This window comes from Artemia franciscana, chromosome 1 (genome assembly GCF_032884065.1).
Source record: "Artemia franciscana chromosome 1, ASM3288406v1, whole genome shotgun sequence".
Taxonomy (NCBI): domain Eukaryota; kingdom Metazoa; phylum Arthropoda; class Branchiopoda; order Anostraca; family Artemiidae; genus Artemia; species Artemia franciscana.
The window spans coordinates 6990254-7012714 of NC_088863.1; the positions used below are offsets into that span (position 1 = coordinate 6990254).

At 34.8% G+C, this 22461-nt stretch overlaps 1 protein-coding gene across 1 annotated transcript in view; it reads left to right on the plus strand.

The window, feature by feature from the left end:
• The window catches only part of LOC136024929 (alpha-mannosidase 2-like), a gene marked incomplete at its 5' end in the record, with an annotated part of 48252 nt that overhangs the window by 22673 nt on the left and 3118 nt on the right, over positions 1 to 22461 (plus strand).

A 22461-nucleotide genomic window follows, 5' to 3' on the forward strand; every position in this document is an offset into this window, starting at 1 on the left:
AAATGAGGCAAATTTTCTCAGGCTTGTAACTTTTGATGGGTAAGACTAATCTTGATGAAATTTATATATTAAAAATCAGCATTAAAATGCGATCCTTTTGATGTAATTGTTGGAATCAAAATTCCATCTTTTAGAGTTTTGGTTACTATTAAGCCGGGTCGCTTCTTTCTACAGTTCGTTACCACGAACTGTTTGAAAACAGTAAAAAACTTTTTTGGCTCTCTGCAGATGAATAATTAAAACAAAATTTGTATATTTATTTTTTTGGCTAAATATCTTTCTCATAGTTTTGATCGAATGATTTTGAGAAACAAAGGAGCGGGGGAGGTGGCCTAGTTGCCCCCTCAATTTTTTGGTTACTTAAAAAGGCAACTAGAACGTAACTTACGAATTAGCTTACGCAACGAACTTCTGTATTCGTATGTTTTTATTACGTATATGAGGGGGTTTACCCCCTCGTCAGTACCTCGCTCTTTACGTTAAGCTTAAATTTTGTCCCAATTCCTTAAGAATGACTGCTGGATCGCAAAGGCTGTAGAATAAATAGTTGAATTCACTAAGAATGCTTTAGCGTAAAGAGCGTGGTATTAGGAGGGGGTGAACCCCTTACATGCGTAATAATTTCTGTTTGTTTTGAGTTTTAATGCTACTCCTTACTTTAAGTTGAAAAAAATTCTTCATATTTATTTTTTATTGTTTTTTTTTTAAATAATGCTAGAGAATCCTGCGCTCCCTTCATGGAAATTTTCCTCCCTCATGGCAAATTCCTCCATGAAAAAGTTCTCCTAACATATCTCTCTCTTCTCAACAACTTCCCCCGCCAACCGAAAAATACCCCTAAAAACGTCTGTACACTTCTCAATAACCATCACTATGTATAAACACTGGTCAAAGTTTGTAACTTGTAGCCCCTACCACAAGGACTGTAGGGGAGTAAGTCCTCCCCAAGGTCATAGTTATAAGGTTTTAGACTATGCTTAATAAAATGGTCATCCTAGAATTTTGATCCGGCAACTTTGGGAAAATAATTGGCGTGGGAGGTGGCCAAGGTACCCTCCAATTTTTTGGTCTTTTAAAAAGGGCACTAGAACTTTTCATTTCGGTTAGAATGAGCCGTCTCACAACATTATAGGACCACTGGGTCGATATGATCGCCCCTGAAAAAACAAAACCAAAAAAAAAACAAATAAACACGCATCCGTGATCTGCCTTCTGGCAAAAATCCACATTTTTGTAGATAGGAGCTTGGAACTTCAACAGTAGGGTTCTCTGATACGCTGAATGTGATGGTGTGATTTTTGTTAAGATTCTACGGCTTTTAGGGGGTATTTTGCCCTATTTTCTAAAATAAGGCAATTTTCTCAGGCTCGTAACCTTTGATGGATAAAACTAAACTTGATGAAACTTATATAGTTATTAAATAAATAAAAAAACAAGTTTTTTTTAACTGAAAGTAAGGAGCGACATTAAAACTTAAAACGAACAGAAATTACTTCGTATATGAAAGGGGCTTCTTTCTCACCAACGCCGCTCTTTACACATTGACTATTTCTCTCAACTCTTATTTTTAAAACCGTAAAAAACTTTAACGTAAAGAGCGGGGCGTTGGTGAGAAAGAAGCCCCTTTCAAATACGAAGTAATTTCTCTTCGTTTTAAGTTTAAATGTCGCTCCTTGCTTTCAGTTAAAAAAAAGACTTGTTTTTTTATTTAATTTCTGAACGTTTTTGAATCAATGCATGTTTTGGTTTTGGCTTTCCGCAGAGGAATAATTAAAACGAAATTTGCATATTTTTTTTTTTTTTGGCTAAATCGCTTTCTCATAATTTTGAGCGAATGATTTTGAAAAAAATAGCGGGGGAGGAAGCCTAGTTGCCCTCCAATTTTTTGGTTAATTAAAAAGGCAACAAGAACTTTTAATTTTATACGAATATTTTTATTAGTAAAAGATATACGTAACTTATAAATTAGCTTATGTAAAGAAGTTTTGTATTCTCATGTTTTTATTACATATATGAGGGGGTTCGCCCCGTCGTCAGTACCGCGCTCTTCACGCTAAAGCTAAAATTTTGTTGAATTCATTAAGAATGATCCCTGAATCAAAAAAGCCGTAAAATAAATAGTTGAAATTGTTAGCGTAAAGAGCAGGGTATTAGGAGGAGGTGAGCCGCTAATATAGGTAATAATTTCTGTTCGTTTTAAGTTTTAATGTTGCTCCTTACTTCCAGCTGAAAAAAAACTTTTTCATGTTTATTTTTTCATTGTTTTTTTATAATGCTAGTAAATCCTGCGCTCCCTTCATGGAAATTTTCTACCACCATGACAAGTTCCTCGATGGAAAGTTCCCCAAGCCTATCCCCTCTTCTCAATCCCTCCCCCCAACCAAACAATCCTCTTGAAAACGCCTGCACACTTCCCAATAACCATTACTATATGTAAGCACTGGTCAAAGTTTGTAACTTGTAGCCCCTCCCACTGGGACTGTGGGATAGTAAGTCGTCCCCAAAGACATAGTTATAAGGTTTTTGACTACGTTGAATAAAATGGCTATCTCATAATTTTGATCCTTTGACTTTGGGAAAATAATTAGCTTGGGAGGGGGCCGAGGTGCGCTCCAATTTTTTTGGTCACTTAAAAAGGGCACTAGAACTTTTCATTTCCGTTAGAATGAGCCCGTTCGCAACATTCTAGGACAACTGGGTCGATACGATCACCCCTGGGGAAAAAAACAACAAATAAACACGCATCCGTGATCTGCCTTCTGGCAAAAAATACAGAATTCCACATTTTTGTAGATAGGAGCTTGAAACTTCTACAGTAGGGTTCTCTGATACGCTGAATCCGAAAGTGTGATTTTCGTTAAGATTCTATGACTTTTAGGGGGTGTTACCCCTATTTTCTAAAATAACGCAAATTTTCTCAGGCTCGTAACTTTTGATGGGTAGAACTAAACTTGATGAAACTTATATATTTAAAATCAGCATTAAAATGCGATTCTTTTTATGTAGCTATTGGTATCAAAATTCCATTTTTTATAGTTTTGGTTACTATTGAGCCGGGTCGCTCCTTACTACAGTTCGTTACCACGAACTGTTTGAAAATCAGCATTAAAATGCAATTCTTTTTGATGTAGCTATTGGTATCAAAATTCCGTTTTTTAGATTTTTTGTTACTATTTAGCCGAGTCACTCCTTACGTATGGTGAATTTTATTCACCATAGTCGAAAAATCTAATAACCATGTTTTTTGTGACGATTTACTCCCCCGCAGTCCCCGTGGGAGGGGCTGCGTTACAAACTTTGACCTGTGTTTACATATAGTAATGGTCACTGGGAAGTGTACAGACGTTTTCAGGGGTATTTTTTTGTTTAGGGGGAGATTTGAGGGGGGTTATGTGGGAGGATATTTCCTCCCACGTAACCCCAGCGTGGGAGGAGTTTTCCATGGAGAAACTTGTCATGGGGAAGAGAATTTCAATGAAGGGGGGGGGGGCAGGATTTTGAAAAAACAATGAAAAAATAAGTATGAAAAGTTTTTTTCTACTGAAAGTAAGGAGCAGCATTAAAACTTAAAACGAACAAAATTTATTACGCATATGAGGGGCTTACCTCTTCGTTACACCTCACTCTTTACGCTAAAGTATTTTTAGTAATTTCAACTATTTACTCTACGGCCTTTGTGATTCAGAGCTCATTCTTAAGGAATTATGACAAAATTTAAGCTTTAGGGTAAAGAGCGAGGTATCGACGAGGGTCGAACCCCTTAATACACGCAATAAAAACATACGAATATAGAAGTTCGTTACGTAAATTAATTCGTAAGTTACGTATATTTTTTACCAATGAAAACGTTTGTAAAAATTAAAAGTTGTAGTTGCTTTTTTAAGTAATCAAAAAATTGGAGGGCAACTAGGCCTCCTCCCTCGCTCCTTTTTTCTCAAAATCTCCCGATTAATTGCAATTAATCAATATGCAAATTCCATTTTAATTATTTATGTGTCCAGAAATTAAACAAAAAAACAAGTTTTTTAAATGAAAGTATGGAGCAACATTAAAACTTAAAACGAACAGAAATTACTCCGTATATGAAGGGGGCTTTTCCTCCTGCACGCCCCGCTCTTTACGCTAAAGTTTCTTACTGTTTTAAAAATAGAGTTGAGAGAAAGAGTCAAACTTTAGCGTAAAGAGCGGGGCGTTGAGGAGGAAAAGCCCCTTTCATATGCGGAGTAATTTCTTTTCGTTTTAAGTTTTAATGTTGCTCCTTACTTTCATTTAAAAAACTTGTTTTTTTTTATTTAATTGTGAAAAGGGTTGATTTTGTAACTAAGAAATTCACGTAATTATGTCCCACATAAAATAAATCATTTTGTGCTTGTGGCTTTGAATCAAAGTCATCGCTTACCCGGTGTCTAAAAATGATAAAAGTCTTACGGACTATTTCACTTGAAATGCTTCATTTTTGACTCTCAATGTGACATTGGATCGGAAATATGGGATCTCAAAGGCTTTCAATAAATCTTATCTGAGCTCAAGAGCCTCTTTATTTCAAAGCTTCCAGGCAATTTCTGCTAAGCACCTTTATCAAGCCTTCTTTTTAATTGGGTAATTTCTTTGAATATGTCATTCAAAAGATACCTTTTTTGAAAAAGATAAGTCAGTTTCCTTTTTACGGGTAAGCCTCTGAGAGAATTTGGACGATTATTGAATATACTTTCTACTTGGCGTTTTGGAACACTTGTCACTGAATACCTTCCTTTGTTTTATGGCACTTGGTATTAACCAAGTTACATATAGTAATCGCAAATTCTGTCGGTCTGTCTGTCGGTCCCGGTTTTGCTACTTTAGGCACTTCGAGGTAAGGTAGGACGATGAAATTTGGCAGGCGTATCAGGGACCAGGCCAGAATAAATTCGAAATAGTCATTTTCCCAGTTTGACCATCTGGGGTGGGGGGGATTGGGGGGGGGGTTTGGTTAATTTGAAAAAATAGAAAAAATGAAGTATTTTTAACTTACGAACGGTTGATCAGATCTTAATGAAATTTGGTGTTTGGAAGGATATCGTGTCTCAGAGCTCTTATTTTAAATATCGACTGGATCTGGTGACATTTGGGGGGAGATGGGAGGGGGAAACCTAAAATCTTGGAAAACACAGAGTGGAGGGCTCGGGATGAAATATGGTGAGAAAAGTAAGTACAAGTCCTAGATACGTGATTGACATAACCGGAGTGGAACCACTCTCTTTGGGGTAGATGGGGGGGGGGGGTTAATTCTGAAAAATTTAAAAAACATGAGGTATTTTTAACTTACGAACTGGTGATTGGATCTCAATGAAATTTGATGTTTAGAAAGATATCGTGTCTCAAAGCTCTTATTTTAAATCCCGACCGGATCTGGTGACAGTGAGGGGAGTTTGGGGGGAACAAAAAATCATGTAAAACGCTTAGAGTGGAGGGGTCGGGATGAAACTTGGTGGGAAAATAAGCAGAAGTCTTAGATACGTGATTGACATAACCGGAACGGAACCAATCTCTTTGGGTTAGTTGGGGGGGGGGTGATTATGAAAAAATAGAAAAAATGGCGTATTTTTAACTTATGAAGGAGTGATCGGATCTTCATGAAACTTCATATTTAGAAGGATGACGTAACTCAAATCTCCTATTTTAAATCTCAACCGGATTCAGTGTCATTGGGGGGGGGGGTATCGGAAATCTTAGAAAATACTTAAAGCGGAGAGATCAGGATGAAACTGGATGGAAGAATAAAAACAAGTCTAAGATACGTGACGACATAACCGGACCGGATCCGCTCTCTTTGGTGGATTTGGTGGGGGGGGGGCTAATTCGGAAAAATGAGGTATTTGTAGCTTACGAACGGGTGACCAGATCTTAATGAAATTTGATATTTTGAAGGATCTTATGCTTTAAAGCTCTTATTTTAAATTCCGACCAGATCCTGTTACATTGGGGGAAGTTGGAGGGGGAGACCGGAATTCTTAGAAAACTTGAAAATTGGGGTATTTTTATCTTACGAACATGTGATCAGATCTTAATGAAACTTGATATATATAAGGATCTTATGTCTCAGATGCTCCATTTTTGACTCGAATTGGATGCGGGGACATAGGGAGTTGGAGGAGGAAAACAGACATCTTGGAAAACACTTATAGTGGAGAGATTGGGATGAAACTTGATCGGAAGAATAAACACAGATTCTAGATACGTGATTGAAATAATTGGAAGGATCTGTTCTCTTGAAGGAGCTGGAGGGTGTTAATTTGGAAGAATTAGAAAAACTGAGGTATTTTTAACTAAAGAACGGGTGACAGGATCTTAATTAAATTTGATATTTAGAAGGAATTTATGTCTCAGAGCTCTTATTTCAAATCCCGACCAGATATGTTGACGTTGGGGGGAGTTGAAGGGGGAAATCGGAAATCTTGGAAAACGCTTAGATTGTTGAAGCTTGGTGGATAAAATAAGCAAATGTCGTAGATACGTGATTGCCGTAACCGTACTGGATTCACTCTATTTGGCGGAGTTGGGGTGAGGGGCTCAGTGATTTGGCGAGTTTGGTGCTTCTGGACGCGCTAAAACGATGAAAATTGGTAGGCATGTCAGGGAGCTGCACAAATTGACTTGATAAAGTCGTTTTCCCAGATTCGACCATCTAAGGGGGCTAAAGGGAGAGGAAAAATTAGAAAAATGAGGCAATTATAACCTACGTGTGGGTGATCGGATCTTAATGAATTTTGATATTTAGAAGGACATCGCAACTCAGAGCTCTTATTTTAAATCACGACCGGCATTAAGCCTCTTATTTTCCTTTTAAATCAATCTATTGGTCCTTAGAATTTTGTTAGAGCTCATACCATATGAGCTCTTGGCTCTTAGCTCTTCTTGCCTCGTCACAAGTGCCATATGAGCTCTTAGCTCTTGTTATTTAGTACTAAGTTTCAGTTTTAAAACTTTTCCTTTTTTAAGAATATATGGTGAGACAGTAACACTGAACAAGTAGAATTGGCAATGTGTTTAGAAACTCCACTTTTCTCACAATTCCAATGAAACTTCATAGCATCTAAAATCAACTTCGTTTTTATCTGTTGTTCTTTTTTCACTCTTATCGGGCGAGACTTTAATGTTGATTAGATAAAAAAAAGTGAAAAATAAACAAACCAAATATAGAATTAAATTAAAATAAGAATTAAAAAAAAACTTTTCAACTCAAAGTTCGAAGCAACACTAAAACATAAAACGAAGAGAAATTATTCTGTAAATGAAGGGGGCTGCCCCTCCCTCAACGATTGTTCTCTACGCTAAAGTCTGATAGCTCTTTAAAAATGCTTTTCATTTCTGCTTCTCATTGTGGTTTGAGCAGTCTTTCCAAAAAATAAGGACAAAAAGTCAAATTTTGCCGTTACGAATGAGGTTTGAGGATTGTGGGTTCTTTATGTGAGATTTAAAAGAAAGGTAAAGAATACGGCATTAGACTTTACAGTCCCTACGAGTGGTGCTGATCTCCGTTTTTTGGCCCTTCATCCAGGAAGTACAATGGGGGGGGGGGGAGCTAACCATCCTGTGCTTTCGCACACCTGTTTACCTTCCCCAGATTTCTCTAGGCACCCATTTAGGGGTATATGAGATTACCCCTTATATGAAGAATAATTTCTGATAGTTTGAAGTTTTAATGCTCCTCCTCACTTTCAGTGGAAAAGGCTTATTTTTATTTAATTTCTTACTGTTTTTGAAGTCATCCCAGGAAGTCCCCTTAACTCCCTCCCTTGTTTAACATTTCCCCTGGAAAATTCTCCCAAAAACTTTTCTCCGCAAGGAAATTTTTTCGAAGGATAATTCCTCCCTCCCCGACGAAAATTACCCCGAAAAATTCTGTATATTACACAATTACAGATCCTATGTGTGAACAATATGCGAAAACTGCGTAACTTACATCCCTTTCCTCAGGGACTCTGGAACGTCATATCATCACCAAAAGCATATTTATTGGATCTTTCATCGATCCTGAATGAAATAGTATTTGAAAACTTAGCTAGGTGTCCTCCAATCTTTTTGGTCACATAAGAAGGGCACTAGAACTTCATATTTTCGTTCGAATAAGCTCCCTTTCGATCTTCTAAGATCATTGGGTCGATACAATCACCCCTGGGAAAAAAATAACGAAAAAAAAACAAACAAATAAACAACGCCTCTGTAATATTTCTTCTGTAAAAAATAAATAAAACACAAATTCTCCATTTTTGGAGGTGGGAGCTTAAAAACTCTGTTTTCAGGGCAGCTTCCTCCCTTTTCGAAAATCAGATAAATTTTCTCAGGCTCGTAGCTCTTGGCGGGTAATATTAAACTTGCAGTACTTTATATATTTGGAATCAAACAGTCCGTGGTAACGAACTGTAGTAAGGAGCGACCCGGCTCAATAGTAAACGAAACTCTAAAACACGGAATTTTGATTCTAAAAGATACATCAAAAGAATAAGATTTTCATGCTGATTCTAAATATGTAAGTTTCATCAAATTTAGTCTTGGTCATCAAGAGTTACGAGCCTGAGAAAATTTGCCTTATTATGGAAAATAGGGGATAACACCCCCTAAAAGTCATAGAATCTTAACGAAAATCACACCGTCGCATTCGGCGTATCAGAGAACCCTTTAGAAAAAATTCCAAGGTCCAATCTACAAAAATATGGAATTTCGTATTTTTTGCCAGAAGAGAAATCACGGGTGCGTGTTTATTTGTTTTTTGTTGTTTTTTTTTCCCAGAGGTCATCGTATCGACCAAGTGGTCCTAGAGTGTTGCAAGAGGGCTCATTCTAACGGAAATGAAAATTCCATTCTAACCCTAAAAGTCATAGAATCTTAATTAAAGTCACACCATCGCATTCAGCGTATCAGAGAACCCTATAGCAAAAATTTCAAGCTCCTATCTACATAAATGTGGAATTTCGTATTTTTTGCCAGAAGACGAATCACGGGTGCGTGTTTATTTGGGGTTTTTTTTCCAGGGGGCATCGTATCGACCAAGTGGTCCTAGAATGTCACAAGAGAGCTCATTCTAACGGAAATCACACCATCGCATTCGGTGTATCAGAGAACCCAAAAGCAAAAATTTCAAGCTCCTATCTACATAAATGTGGAATTTCGTATTTTTTGTCAGAAGACAAATCACGGGTGTGTGTTTATTTTTTTTTTTTTTTTTTTTTTTTCCAGGGGGCATCGTATCGACCAATTGGTCCCAGAATGTCGCAAGAGGACTCATTCTAACGTAAATGAAAAGTTCTAGTGCCTTTTTTAAGTAACCAAAAAAAATGGAGGTCCCCTCCGCAATCCCTCGCTCTTTACGCTAAAGTATGACTCTTTGCCACAATTCTACTTTTTAAAATAATTAAAAGCTGTAGCGTAAAGAGCGAGGGATTGCGGAGGGGACAACCCATTTCATATACGGAGTAATTTTTGTTCGTTTTAAGTTTTAATGTCGCTCCTTACTTTCAGTTAAAAAAACTAGTTTTTTTTTATTTAATCAGCATAAAAAGCAAATCCTTTGATACATCTATTGTTATAAAAATTTCATTTTTTAGTGTTTCGGTTACTATTGATCCGAGTCGCTTATAACTTACAGTTTATAGTTAGAACTACAATACAGTTACATTTACATTTGGGCCGATTTCAAACATGAACTTTTTGATACGTGAAATTGGCAATGTTTTTTAAAACGCTAATTTTTATTGGTACTGTAACAATTTTATGTATGCAGAATCAATCCTTTTCATTGATTAAATAAAAAAAAACTAGTTTTTTTAACTGAAAGTAAGGAGCGACATTAAAACTTAAAACGAACAGAAATTACTCCGTATATGAAATGGGTTGTCCCCTCCGCAGTCCCTCGCTCTTTACGCTAAAGTTTGACTCTTTGCCACAATTCTACTTTTTAAAACAATTAAAAACTTTAGCGTAAAGAGCGTGGGACTGCGGAGGGGACAACCCATTTCATATACGGAGTAATTTCTGTTCGTTTTAAGTTTTAATGTCGCTCCTTACTTTCAGTTAAAAAAACTAGTTTTTTTTTATTTAATTTCTGAACGTTTTTGAATTAATGCATGTTTGGTTTTGGCTCTCCGCACAAAAATTATTGAAATGAAATTAGTATAATAATTTTTTTTTTTGGCTAAATGGCTTTCTCTTAGTTTTGATCAAACGATTTTGAGAAATAAGGGGTGGGGAAGGAGGCCTAGCTGCCCTCCAATTTTTCGGTTACTTAAAAAGGCTACTAGAACTTTTAATATTCAACGAACGTTTTTATTAGTAAAAAATATACGTAACTTAAGAATTAACTGACGTAACAAACTTTTATATTCTTATATTTTTATTATGTGTACGAGGGGGTTTGTACCCTCGTTAATACCTCGCTCTTTACACTAAATCGTAAGTTTTGTCCCAATTCTTTAAGAATGACCCCTGAATCAAAAAGGCCGTAGAATAAATAGTTGAAATCACTAAAAATATCTTAGCATAAAGAGCGAGGTATTTATCTCCTCCTAAATACCTCGCTCTTTATGCTAAAGTATTTTTAGAACCCCTCATATGCGTAATAATCTCTGTTCGTTTTAAATTTCAATGCTATTCCTTACTTTCATTTGAAAAAACGTTTTCATGTTTATTTTTTCATTGTTTTTTTATAGTAATGCTAGAAAATCCTGCGCCCTTTTCATTGAATTTTTCTTCCCCCATGACATATTCCTCAAAGGAAAGATCCTCCCACAAAACCCTCTCCCATCAACCCCACCCCCCAAACCAAAAAAATCCCCATGAAAACGTCTGTACACTTCCCAATAACCATTACTATATGTAAACATTGGTCAAAGTTTGTAACTTGCAGCCCCTCCCTCAGGGATTGTGGGGGAGTAAGTCATTCCCAAAGAGATAGTAATTATGGTTTTTGACTATGCTGAACAAAATGGCTATCTTAAAATTTTAATATGTTGACTTTTGGAAAAAAATGAGCATGGGAGGGGGCCTATTTGCCCTCCAATTTTTTTGGTCACTTAAAAAGGACACTAGAACTTTTCATTTCCGTTAGAATGAGCCCTCTATCGACATTCTAGGACCACTTGGTCGATAAGATGACCCCTGGAAAAAAAAAAAAAAAAAATAAACACGCACCCGTGATTTGTCTTCTGGCAAGAAATACAAAATTCCACATTTTTTAGATAGGAGCTTGAAATTTTTGCTATAGAGTTCTCTGATATACCGAATGCGATTGTGTGATTTTCGTTAAGATTCTATGACTTTTAGGGGATGTTTTCCCCTTTTTTCCAAAATAGGACAAATTTTCTCAAGCTCGTAACTTTTGATGACAAAGACTAAATTAATTGAAACTTATGTATTTAGAATCAGCGTAAAAATTGAATTCTTTTGATATATCTTTTAGCATCAAAATTCCATTTTTTAGAATTTCGTTTACTATTGAGCCGGGTCGCCCCTTACTACAGTTCCTTACCACGAACTGTTTGAAAAGAAAATAATTCGGTATTTCGGGGCTTCTGACATTATTACTCCTTTGCGGAAGTTAGGCTCAAAATTGAAAAAGGATTATATTTTTTCTCAGGGCCCCTTCCACCTCTTAGTTCGTTTATTTTCCCGTTAGTTTTCACCTGTTTTCGCTTTATAGTTGTGTTATCTCTTAGCAGTTCTTTCGTTAGTTGAGTTATGGTTGTGGTATATATGTTTTATCGCTCGTATAGTTGTGTTATTTTCAAATTATACTCCATAATAGAGAGGCTCCGAACACCCAGCATTGTATGTTAAGCTCTTAATTTGACGTTTTTTTCTAACGTGACCACATTCGTCCTGCGCCCTTTTCATTGAATTTTTTCCCCCTTGGCATATTTCTCCAAGGAAAGATCCTCCCACATAGCCCCCTCCCTCAACCCTACCCCCAAAACCAAAAAAAATCCCCCTGAATACGTCTGTACACTTCCCAATAACCATTATTATATGTAAACACTGGTTGAAGTTTGTAACTTGCAACCCCTCCCCCAGGGACTGTGGGGGAGTAAGTCATCCCCAAAAACATAGTTATTATGATTTTCGACTATGCTAAACAAAATGGTTATCTCAAAATTTTGATCCGTTGACTTTGGGAAACAAATGAGCGTGGGAGGGGGCCTAGATGCCCTCCAATTTTTTTGGTCACTTAAAAAGGGCACTAGAACTTTTCATTTCCGTTAGAATGAGCCCTCTTGCGACATTCTAGGACCACTTGGTCGATACGATGACCCCTGGGAAAAAAAAAAAAAAAAAAAAAAAAAAAAAAAAAAAAAAAAAAAAAAAAAAAAAACCAAATAAACACGCACCCGTGATTTGTCTTCTGGCAAAAAATGCAAAATTCCACATTTTTGTAGATAGGAGCTTGAAACTTCTACAGTAGGGTTCTCTGATACGCTGAATCTGATGGTGTCATTTTCGTTAAGATCCTACGACTTTTAGGGGGTGTTTCCCCCTATTTTTCTAAATAAGGCAAATTTTCTCAGGCTCGTAACTTTTGATGGCTAAGACTAAACTTGATGAAACTTATATATTTAAAATCAGCATTAAAATGCGATTCTTTTGATGTAGCTATTGATATCAAAAATCAATTTTTTAGAGTTTTGGTTCCTATTGAGCCGGATCGCTCCTTACTACAGTTCGTTACCACGAACTGTTTGATCTACAGTTCTTTTTCTTTAAGTCCGGTTTCCTTTCTTAAGTTTAGTATCTCTCTCTCCTCTCTTTCTCTCTGTGTCGCTATGTATTTTCTCTCGCTTTTTATTCACTGGTCAAGTTTAGGTGGTGTAGACTTTGGCTTATTGTTTTAAATTAAAAGTAAGTAAGGAGTGACTTGTCGTAACAGTAACAAAAATTTAGAAGAAAAACTTACTATATAAAATTAAATCCACTTTTTATTTTATTTTTAAACCTGCAAAATTAATTAATTTTAAAACTAAGAATCAAAAAATTATGAGTATGAAATAATGTACATAATTTTCAAAAAAGGGCGAATGCCCCAATGGGAATTAATATATTAATATACCCCAATATACTAATGTATATTAATATATCCCCAGTATATCAATATACTGTCAAACTAAGTATGTCAGAGAATCTGACTGCAGTGATTTAAAATCCTAATCTATAAAAATGTGATATGTAGAAAATAGTTTTCGAGGAGATCATGGATGCAAGTTCATTTGCTTTTCGTTTTTTTTCATTTTGTTTTTTCTCCCAAGAATATTGAGAGTAACATCATTGGGCCTGAAATTGAAATTCTTAGCAGGGATTTAAGTATCAAAAGCCACTGTGCCACAGAAAGTTTGCGTTCTCTATCACTTTGTGGAGCAAAACAATAATTTTGACCCGATTAGGGCCAAACGGTAAGGGAATTAAAATTCTGACAAATAAATTAATTTAGAGCCGTAAAAAGCTATATATTGAGTTTCCCAGTTTAAGGGATAATAAAACCCAGTGACACATTCGCTTCTAAAGACACGAACAGTGCGGGTAACAGTTAAAACAAACGAATATTCTAAAACTTTATTTAATTAAGATACTTTATTTGAGACCTAATAAAATTATGTGTCATGCGTAATTGTACATCAGTTACTATGGAGGAGGGCCAGCTGACCCTTTTCTGGATCTGGAGGAGAGGGTGGCCGAAGCCTAACCTTCTGCATTTATGTGTGAATTCTACAGCCTTAATTAATCTTCTGATGGATATAAAAGAAGGGGGTTGAAAATCCTCCCCATTATTCTGATGGATATCTACCAGGGCTAACATTCCATTTCAATTAGAACCAGGTTAATTTAACTGGAACAGGCTTGTAGAATAGAATAAAAGAGTATTGAAACTGAAAAAAAAAAGAAAGAAAACTCAATCACATCCTTGAAAAAGTAAACAACCATCGCCACCTAGAGCTAACAGGAAATTGTAAACTAATTATAAAAAAACATGATTTCTATTTTTTTTTTATTCCTTTTTTGCTTTTGCTCTATATTTGACCGAAAATAAAAGTACTCAAGTATATTTTTGTACACTTTTCTTTAGTTGTTTATTCTCCCTATGACCTGCATGCTAGCCTAACCCTAAATAATAAATATTAAGTGGAGAATAGATAACTTCGAAGACCACACTGCCTTTCCATGACGGAAGTAAAACAGTTCAAAATAGGGATGAAACCTTTTAATTGACAGTGAACAGACATAAAATTATTTAACTGGATATTTCGAACACGTATACTGTATTAATATACTGTATTAAGATGTTGCGGTGAGTGAATCACAACAATCTGACACCGAAGCAAAACATACAGAGAAGACTGGAGAGTCCAGTACGCTGCTCTAGGTTAAAGTTCAGGTTTTTAGTATTAAGTGGTAAGTAGTGCCTATGTTTCTGGCCTCTTACACTGAAAACTAAGAAAATAGAATTAAAGGCATTTTATAACATTTCATGCCTTCACATGAGCATCTCTACTTAGAAACTTTGCCTGGTCAACGAGAAATTGGCTTCATATTGCATTAAAACCTAAGAAATCCTTTCAATGACGCCAAAATAGTTATAGAGAACAATTTTTTGCATGCAAAAAATAAAAATTCTTGTTAGCTTCTCATTCTTAGCTCTCAGTAATTCTTATTACTACTCTTCGATTTTTCACACGCTTCACCCTATTTACAATATCCGCATTGCATTTTACACAATCTCCAAAATGTTTTATGATGCTCTAAGCCATGTCCCTGACTTTTGAAAGGATCTTCAAAAATTTCTCGCACGAAGCTCCAGCCAACCAATTATTTAAGAGCCTGAGTATATTTCCCGTAATTTTGCCAACGTGAAACAAAACCTTAATCTTCGGGCTAGGAAGCATAATTTCTCGTTCAACGCCAAAATATAAAACTTTTCACTTAGACTTGAGAGCTTTCAGCAATTTTCCTAATTGAAATGATCTAATATCTTCCTTTTTCATAAAATGAGAAATACGTTTTGCAAACTTACTATCATCTTTGGTTAGTGCTTCACAAACCAGGGGAAAGGGTCCGCAAGGGACTCTAGAAGGATTTTTTATGATTTTCTGAAAGTATTACACCTTCTCAACTTAGCCTTAACGCTCTTCTGTATGAAAGGATCTTATATTACAAGTTTAATTATAATTTGACCTCTTTTATAAAATCCTTTCATAATAACGTAAAAGCTAAAACTAACCTAGGTTCCGTTGCGAATTTTTTTAAGAAGTGTTGATGGTTCTCATCAGGTGCAGAATTTACACTTGGGGCGAAATTTTCAGACTGAACTGCTAAAATTCGCCCGGTAAAATATTCAAGTTCTGCGAGTTTCAAACAGTTCGTGGTAACGAACTGTAGTAAGGAGCGACCCGGCTCAATAGTAACCAAAACTCTAAAAAATTGAAGTTTGATATCAATAGCTACATCAAAAGAATCGCATATTAATGCTGATTTTAAATATATAAGTTTCATCAAGTTTAGTCTTACCCATCAAAAGTTACGAGCCTGAGAAAATTTGCCTTATTTAGGAAAATAGGGGGAAACACCCCCTAAAAGTCTTAGGATCTTAACGAAAATCACACCATCAGATTCAGCGTATCAGAGAACCCTACTGTAGCAGTTTCAAGCTCCTATCTACAAAAATGTGGAATTTTGTATTTTTTGCCAGAAGACAAATCACGGGTGCGTGTTTATTTGTTTTTTTGTTTTTTTGTTTTTTTGTTTTTTTTTTCTTTTCCCCAGGGGTCATCGCATCGACCCAGTTGTCCTAGAATGTTGCAAGAGGGCTCATTCTAACGGAAATGAAAAGTTCTAGTGCCCTTTTTAAGTGACCAAAAAAATTGGAGGGCACCTAGGCCCCCTCCCACGCTAATTATTTTCCCAAAGTCAACGGATCAAAATTCTGAGATGGCCATTTTATTCAGCGTAGTCGAAAACCCTTATAACTATGTCTTTGGGGAAGAGTTACTCCCCCACAGTCCCCGTGGGAGGGGCAACAAGTTACAAACTTTGACCTGTGCTTACATATAGTAATGGTTATTGGGAAGTATACAGGCGTTTTCAGGAGGATTTTTTTGGTTTGGGGGAGGGGTTGAGAAGAGGGGGATATACTGGGGGAACTTTCCTTCGAGAATTTGTAATGGGAGAAGAAAATTTCCATGAAGGGAGAGCAGGATTTACTAGCATTATTTAAAAAAAAAAACAATTAAAAAATAAAAGTGAAAAAGCTTTTTCAGCTGGAAGTAAGGAACAGCAATAAAACTTAAAACAAACAGAAATTATTACCCATATGAGGGGCTCACCTCCTTCTAATACCTCGCTCTTTACGCTAAAGTATTTTCGGTAATTTCAACTACTTATTCTACGGCTTTTGTGATTCAGGGGGTCATTCTTAATGAATTGGGATAAAATTTAAGCTTTAGTGTAAAGAGCGAGGTACTGACGATAGGGCGAATTCCCTCATATATGTAATAAAAACATGAGAATACAAAAGTTCTTTACGTAAGCTAATTTATAAGTTACGTAAATCTTTTACCAATAAAAAGATTCGTAAAAAATTAAAAGTTCTAGTTGCCTTTTTAATTAACCAAAAAATCGGGGGGCAACTAGGCTTCGTCCCCCGCTCTTTTTTTCTCAAAATCATTCGATCAAAATTATGAGAAAGCCATTGAGCCAAAAAAAAAAAATATGCAAATTTCGTTTTGATTATTCCTCTGCGGAGAACCAAAATCAAAACATGCATTGATTCAAAAACGTTCAGAAATTAAATAAAAAAAAACAAGTTTTTTCAACTGAAAGTAAGGAGTGACATCAAAACTTAAAACGCACAGAAATTACTTCGTATATGAAAGAGGCTGCTTCCTCATCAACGCCCCGCTCTTTACGCTAAAGTTTTTTACTGTTTTAGAAAGAAGAATTGAGAGAAAGAGTCAAACTTTAGCGTAAAGAGCGGGGCGTTGATGAGGAAGCAGCCTCTTTCATATACGAAGTAATTTCTGTGCGTTTTAAGTTTTGATGTCACTCCTTACTTTCAGTTGAAAAAACTTGTTTTTTTTTATTTAATACCACACTGAAATCAAATACTCGGAGCAAGAAGTTGTAAGATATGCATGCAATTGCTGGTCAAAATTATTTGGAATTAAAAGTGAGCTTATACGAATCAAATTGTCCTAGATTTTTTTTTCACATGTACTGCATTAGCTTCCAACCGCTTGTAGCAACAATCTGTAATCAAGCAGTGACTTCTGCTAATAGTAATTGAAACTCTAAGAAGATGAATCTTGACAACTACACTGTTGTAAAAGAATTAGTTTTTATTGTGATTTTAAAAATATAAAGCTTATTTATTTTAAAGCAGCTCACAAAAAATTACGAAGCTGAGAAAATTTACCCGATTTTCAAAAAAAAGATTTAAATAAAATTGAGTTGACCAAACAAAGCTAAAAAATAATAATTAGTGATTCTGGATAAGCAAATGCATAGATGTGAAATTAATGAGTCAGTGGATTAAATAACTGCATTGACTACGCTTCTTACGACACTTATTTTGTCAATCGTGGTAATTTTGTCTTATTATTTCACTGACAATATGCCAAGTGATCCCAAACACTAGATAGTGGTGGTGATTTTTTATTGACACTTTCGGCAGTTTCCACTCTTCTAAGTTACCCTTTATATTTGCCCTAAACATGGTTTGGGCTAGACCATTATTTCAAAACTAGCCCAGAGATACAAGTATGTGCCTTTTCCAAATACAGTGTTGACTGATGTTCAGAAATGTCCCAATGCCTTATTCAGAAGTAAAGGAATAATCCTATTTATCTTTAAAACTTTGCATAAAATGGCTGTGAGTCATGACACTCACTTTGCGTCAAAGAAGTGGGACTTCTGCGTTATTTATCCTTGATCCAGGTCTGTGCCTCATATTTGTTTTGCATTCCACAAGATGCCTGTTATTGCTACACTCCTTACGATAGAATAGGCTACTATTAGTGCTTTATTCACGGCAATTAAATGCCATGGCGCATGAGGGGGTCTGGTAATCAACTGAATCATGGCTTATAAGATAGGAGAGGTGAGCCTTGAAAGTTTGAAATCATGTGCCAGACCTGAAATTTTCTTTGCTTTTACACCTAAGAACTCCCTCTATTCCTAAGAATGCTGCTTGCGCTTTGTTCGTGGTATTTGAAAGCCATGATGCATAAGAGGGCGTGGTAATCAACGCAATCTTGGTTCAAAGAAGTGAGAGCTTGGGATATTTTTACTTTTGAACCAGGTCTAATACTGTTTGAGCAATTTCACCGGAAGTCCACCTTCTATACAAAAGGGACACTATAAAAGACATGTATCTAGATTTTTTTTTTCTATATGCTTGGTAAAGGAGACAGATTTGTTTAGGGAAAAATTCGACAAATTTACGCGTTGGAAAACGTCCGCATGCGTTTTTTAGTGGCATAGTAAAATAAATAGTTAAAGGATTGGGGTTACATTTCGTCAAAACTCATAAAATGACGCTTCAGCCTATTGTAGATTTAAAGTATTATTTCTTGGATGCATCCTCGTAAAATTTATGTTTTCACATACACAAGTCTCGCTGTTGACGCTAAATATGGGTTTCTCTATCGAAAGGGCTCGCTCATAATTCAAAATGTTGTTTCCTGTTTTATCTATTAGGGCTTGGAAATTTGGAATTTTCATACCAAATTTTCAAATTGAAATACTTTAGTCGGCTGGTAACTAGTAAAGAACTTGGAACATGTTCCAATATTTGCATGGGTGTCGCAGGTCAGCGAAAACCAAAAAGTTTGCGTTTAACTTTAGATTTTGTTCCAGGAAAAACCAGGAAAGTTTGTGGTTTGTGATTGATTAAGACTGCGCTTTTAAAATAGAAAGCTTTCCATTGCTGGAGGGTACGAAATTCCAGGCGATAAGTTTGTATCTGTGCTTAAACATGTTCTTCTTTCCGTGAGCATTGTAATGTTGTGATCTAAAATTAGAATAGTTCAGGTTTTAAAATCATGGTTTCATGTCTTAGAAAACTTTGTTATCTGATTTTATAAAAATTTCATGACTATCGATTCCGTTGGAAATGTAAAAAGAAAGACTTTATTTCAAAAACTAAAACAATGTATTATTGCAATTTCTTTCAAAAGATGGTATTTTTTCTTTCCAGAAATTATATAACGTGGCGTCGCTAGATTAATTCCAATCTGTGAGTCTTATTCAATGTAAATTTTTTTAAATTAACTATTTACGATTTTTTGCCTTATTATTTCACTTACAATAGGGCAAGAGATGCCAAACATTTGATAGCATTGGTGTTCAAATTCAACTAATCTAGTCTGCTGACATCTGGTAAAGAGGAATAGCTTGGCGTATACTCCAATGGTTTTGCATGTCAGCTAAAACCAAAAAGTTTCCATTTAACTTTAGATTTTGTTCCAGGAAATACCAGGCAATTTTATGGTCTGTGATTGATTTAGGGCTGTGCTTTTAAAATAGAAAACTTTCAAATTACTAGAGAGTGCAAAATTCCTGGCGATAAATTTGCATCCGTGCTTAAACATGATTTCCTTTCCGTGAGCATTGTAATATTGTGATCTAAGATTAGAATAATTCATGTTTTAAAATCATGGTTTCATATCTTAGGAAACTTTGTTATCTGATTAAAAAATTGTTTACATTGTAAAGACTATCAGCTCCGTTGGAAATGTAAAAAGAAATACTTTATTTCATTGTCCATATCAATGTGTTATGGCAATTTCTTTCAGAAGTTTTCAGAAAATGTATAACTTGGCATCGATAGATGATTTCCAATCTGTGAGTCTTGCAAGGTAAAAAATTAAAATTTAAACATTTACAATTATTTGAATGATCAAAAACTTCTTGTGATGAATTGACTTTTGGGCTTAAACATGATTTGCTTTGCATGAGAAGTGTAAAATCGTGATTCGAGAAAGACGATGGTCAAAGTTTTTAGAATCACGTTTTCGTGTCTTGAAAACATCGTTATCTGATGGAAAAAGCTGAAGATGATGTCAATTCTTTGGAGAGTGTGAAAGGAAAACACTTGATATGAGAAGCTGTAACACTGTCTTAAAACAAGTTCTTTCAGAAGATGGTAATGTTTACCCATAACAAAATGTCAAGTGATGTCACTAAACAAATTCCACTATATGAGATTTCTATATGAAATTCCACTATATTCAGAAGATGGTCAAGCTTGTCCAAAAAATAACTTTTGCCGGTAAATCTAGGAAAACGTTACCTGAAGGTGATGCCGCAAGAAGAATTTTTGATCCCCGTAACACTTATTGAATTTAAAACTTCAAAATAGGAAGCCCTAAAATTGTTTGAAGGAACAGAAAAAACGTTGCGATGGATTTATGCCCGGTTTTAGGTATTATTTCGTAAAATATGATAGTCATCAAATATGATTTTCTTTGCAAAGAAATGTAATGTCCTGACTTGAAAACTAGGATGGTTTAATGTTAAAACAATTACATGTCTGGTAGAGCGTTCCTATCAGTTAATAATCTGTTCTTAAATTATCTGTTCTTAAATTATGCAAATTATATTAATTCTGTTGGCAACTCTACGGAAAAAAACTTAACTTAAAATCTACAACAAATTCTTGAAGCAAGTTCTCTCAGAAGGTAGTAAATTGTTCTTTCTACCATATATATATATATATATATATATATATATATATATATATATATATATATATATATATATATATATATATATATATATATATATATATATATATATATCTGACGTAGTGCTTTTTAACTGGAAACGCCGTCTGACTAAATTTCCTGTTTCACAATATCATTTATCATGGTATTCCCAATAGAAATTCAATTTCTCACTCTATTACACTCGTCACCTCCTAACAGAAGGCATCAAATGCCGCATATCAGCTTCATATGCTGTCATAGTCTCTACTAAGTTTCACTTTAATCGCCGTTATTTGACAACAGTCTATAACACTCCCCCACATCCTCTACATTGCACCCTTCTGGAAGATTCTTACTAACGCTGATAAATTGAAAATCCACTCCGCTTTCTTCGTTTCGCAAAATACCTACGGATATATCCAATTTGGACCCCCTAATTCAAAGCGCATCAGTAGTATTCACATAGTAGATCTTACTGTAGCTGTTGATAAACTTATGGTGAAAAACAACCAAAAGATTTCAAAACATGGCTGGAGCCGACTTCTTCAACTCTAGTCACGTTGTCTTAGTTTTAAAGTCATATTTTACTCTTTTTTTCTCTTTGTAGCTCTCTGTCACTTTTTTTTTCTTTGTACGAAGACGAATTTTCAATAAATAGAATATATATATATATATAAATATATATATATATATAAATGTATATATATATATATATATATATATATATATATATATATATATATATATATATATATATATATATATATATATATATATATATATATATATATATATTGTAACATGGCTATGTGAATACCAATATCGAAGTCTTGCGAATGTGAAGTTAGAAAATATAAAGCTTTCCGTTTATTAGAAGAAACACAATATCCCCGCAGTAAATTTATTTTCTTGCTTGAATATTATTTCATTTGCGTGAGAAATGTAATATCGTGATTCGAAAACGAGGATGGTCTTGGTTTTAAAAATCATGGTTTCGTGTCTTAGAACACATCTTTATCTGATTAAGAACTGTTCGTACATGGAAAAGATGGTATCAACTTAGTAGAATATGCAAAAGGAAAACACTTCATTTGAAAAAGCTGGAAAAGTGTCTCAACGGCTCTCAAAGAAATGTTTGGTCTTTATTTAATGGGAAATTGTAAATAGTGTTAATTTCAGTCAACAAGCCCTGCAACATATAGATGAAGTTCTAGCCTTTGAGCTAAGTTCATTCAGAAGATTGTAAAATTTGGACCGAAAAAAATATGGAGAGCAGTCAATAGTGGAACGCAATACAACACTAATCCGCATTTATTTAAACATTTGAATTAAAAGTTAAAATATTAATTCATCGCATATATATATATATATATATATATATATATATATATATATATATATATATATATATATATATATATATATATATATATATATATATATATATATATATATATATATATATATATATATATATATATATATATATATATATATATATATGTATATTAATATTTATTTTAACGGTAATTTGAATAACTATATTTAATCAAGATTTGAGTCACTTACAAATAGAAATTTTATATTTAGACCAACAAGGGTGGAATAAATTTTTCGTTAACAGCCCAAAGAGGAACTTGCATAGAGAAACAGGTAGTTAATTTGTAAATAATCTTGTAAATGAGACATGCATTTCATCGAAAAATTTTCTTTCTTTTTATTGGCTTTGAATCTGATACGA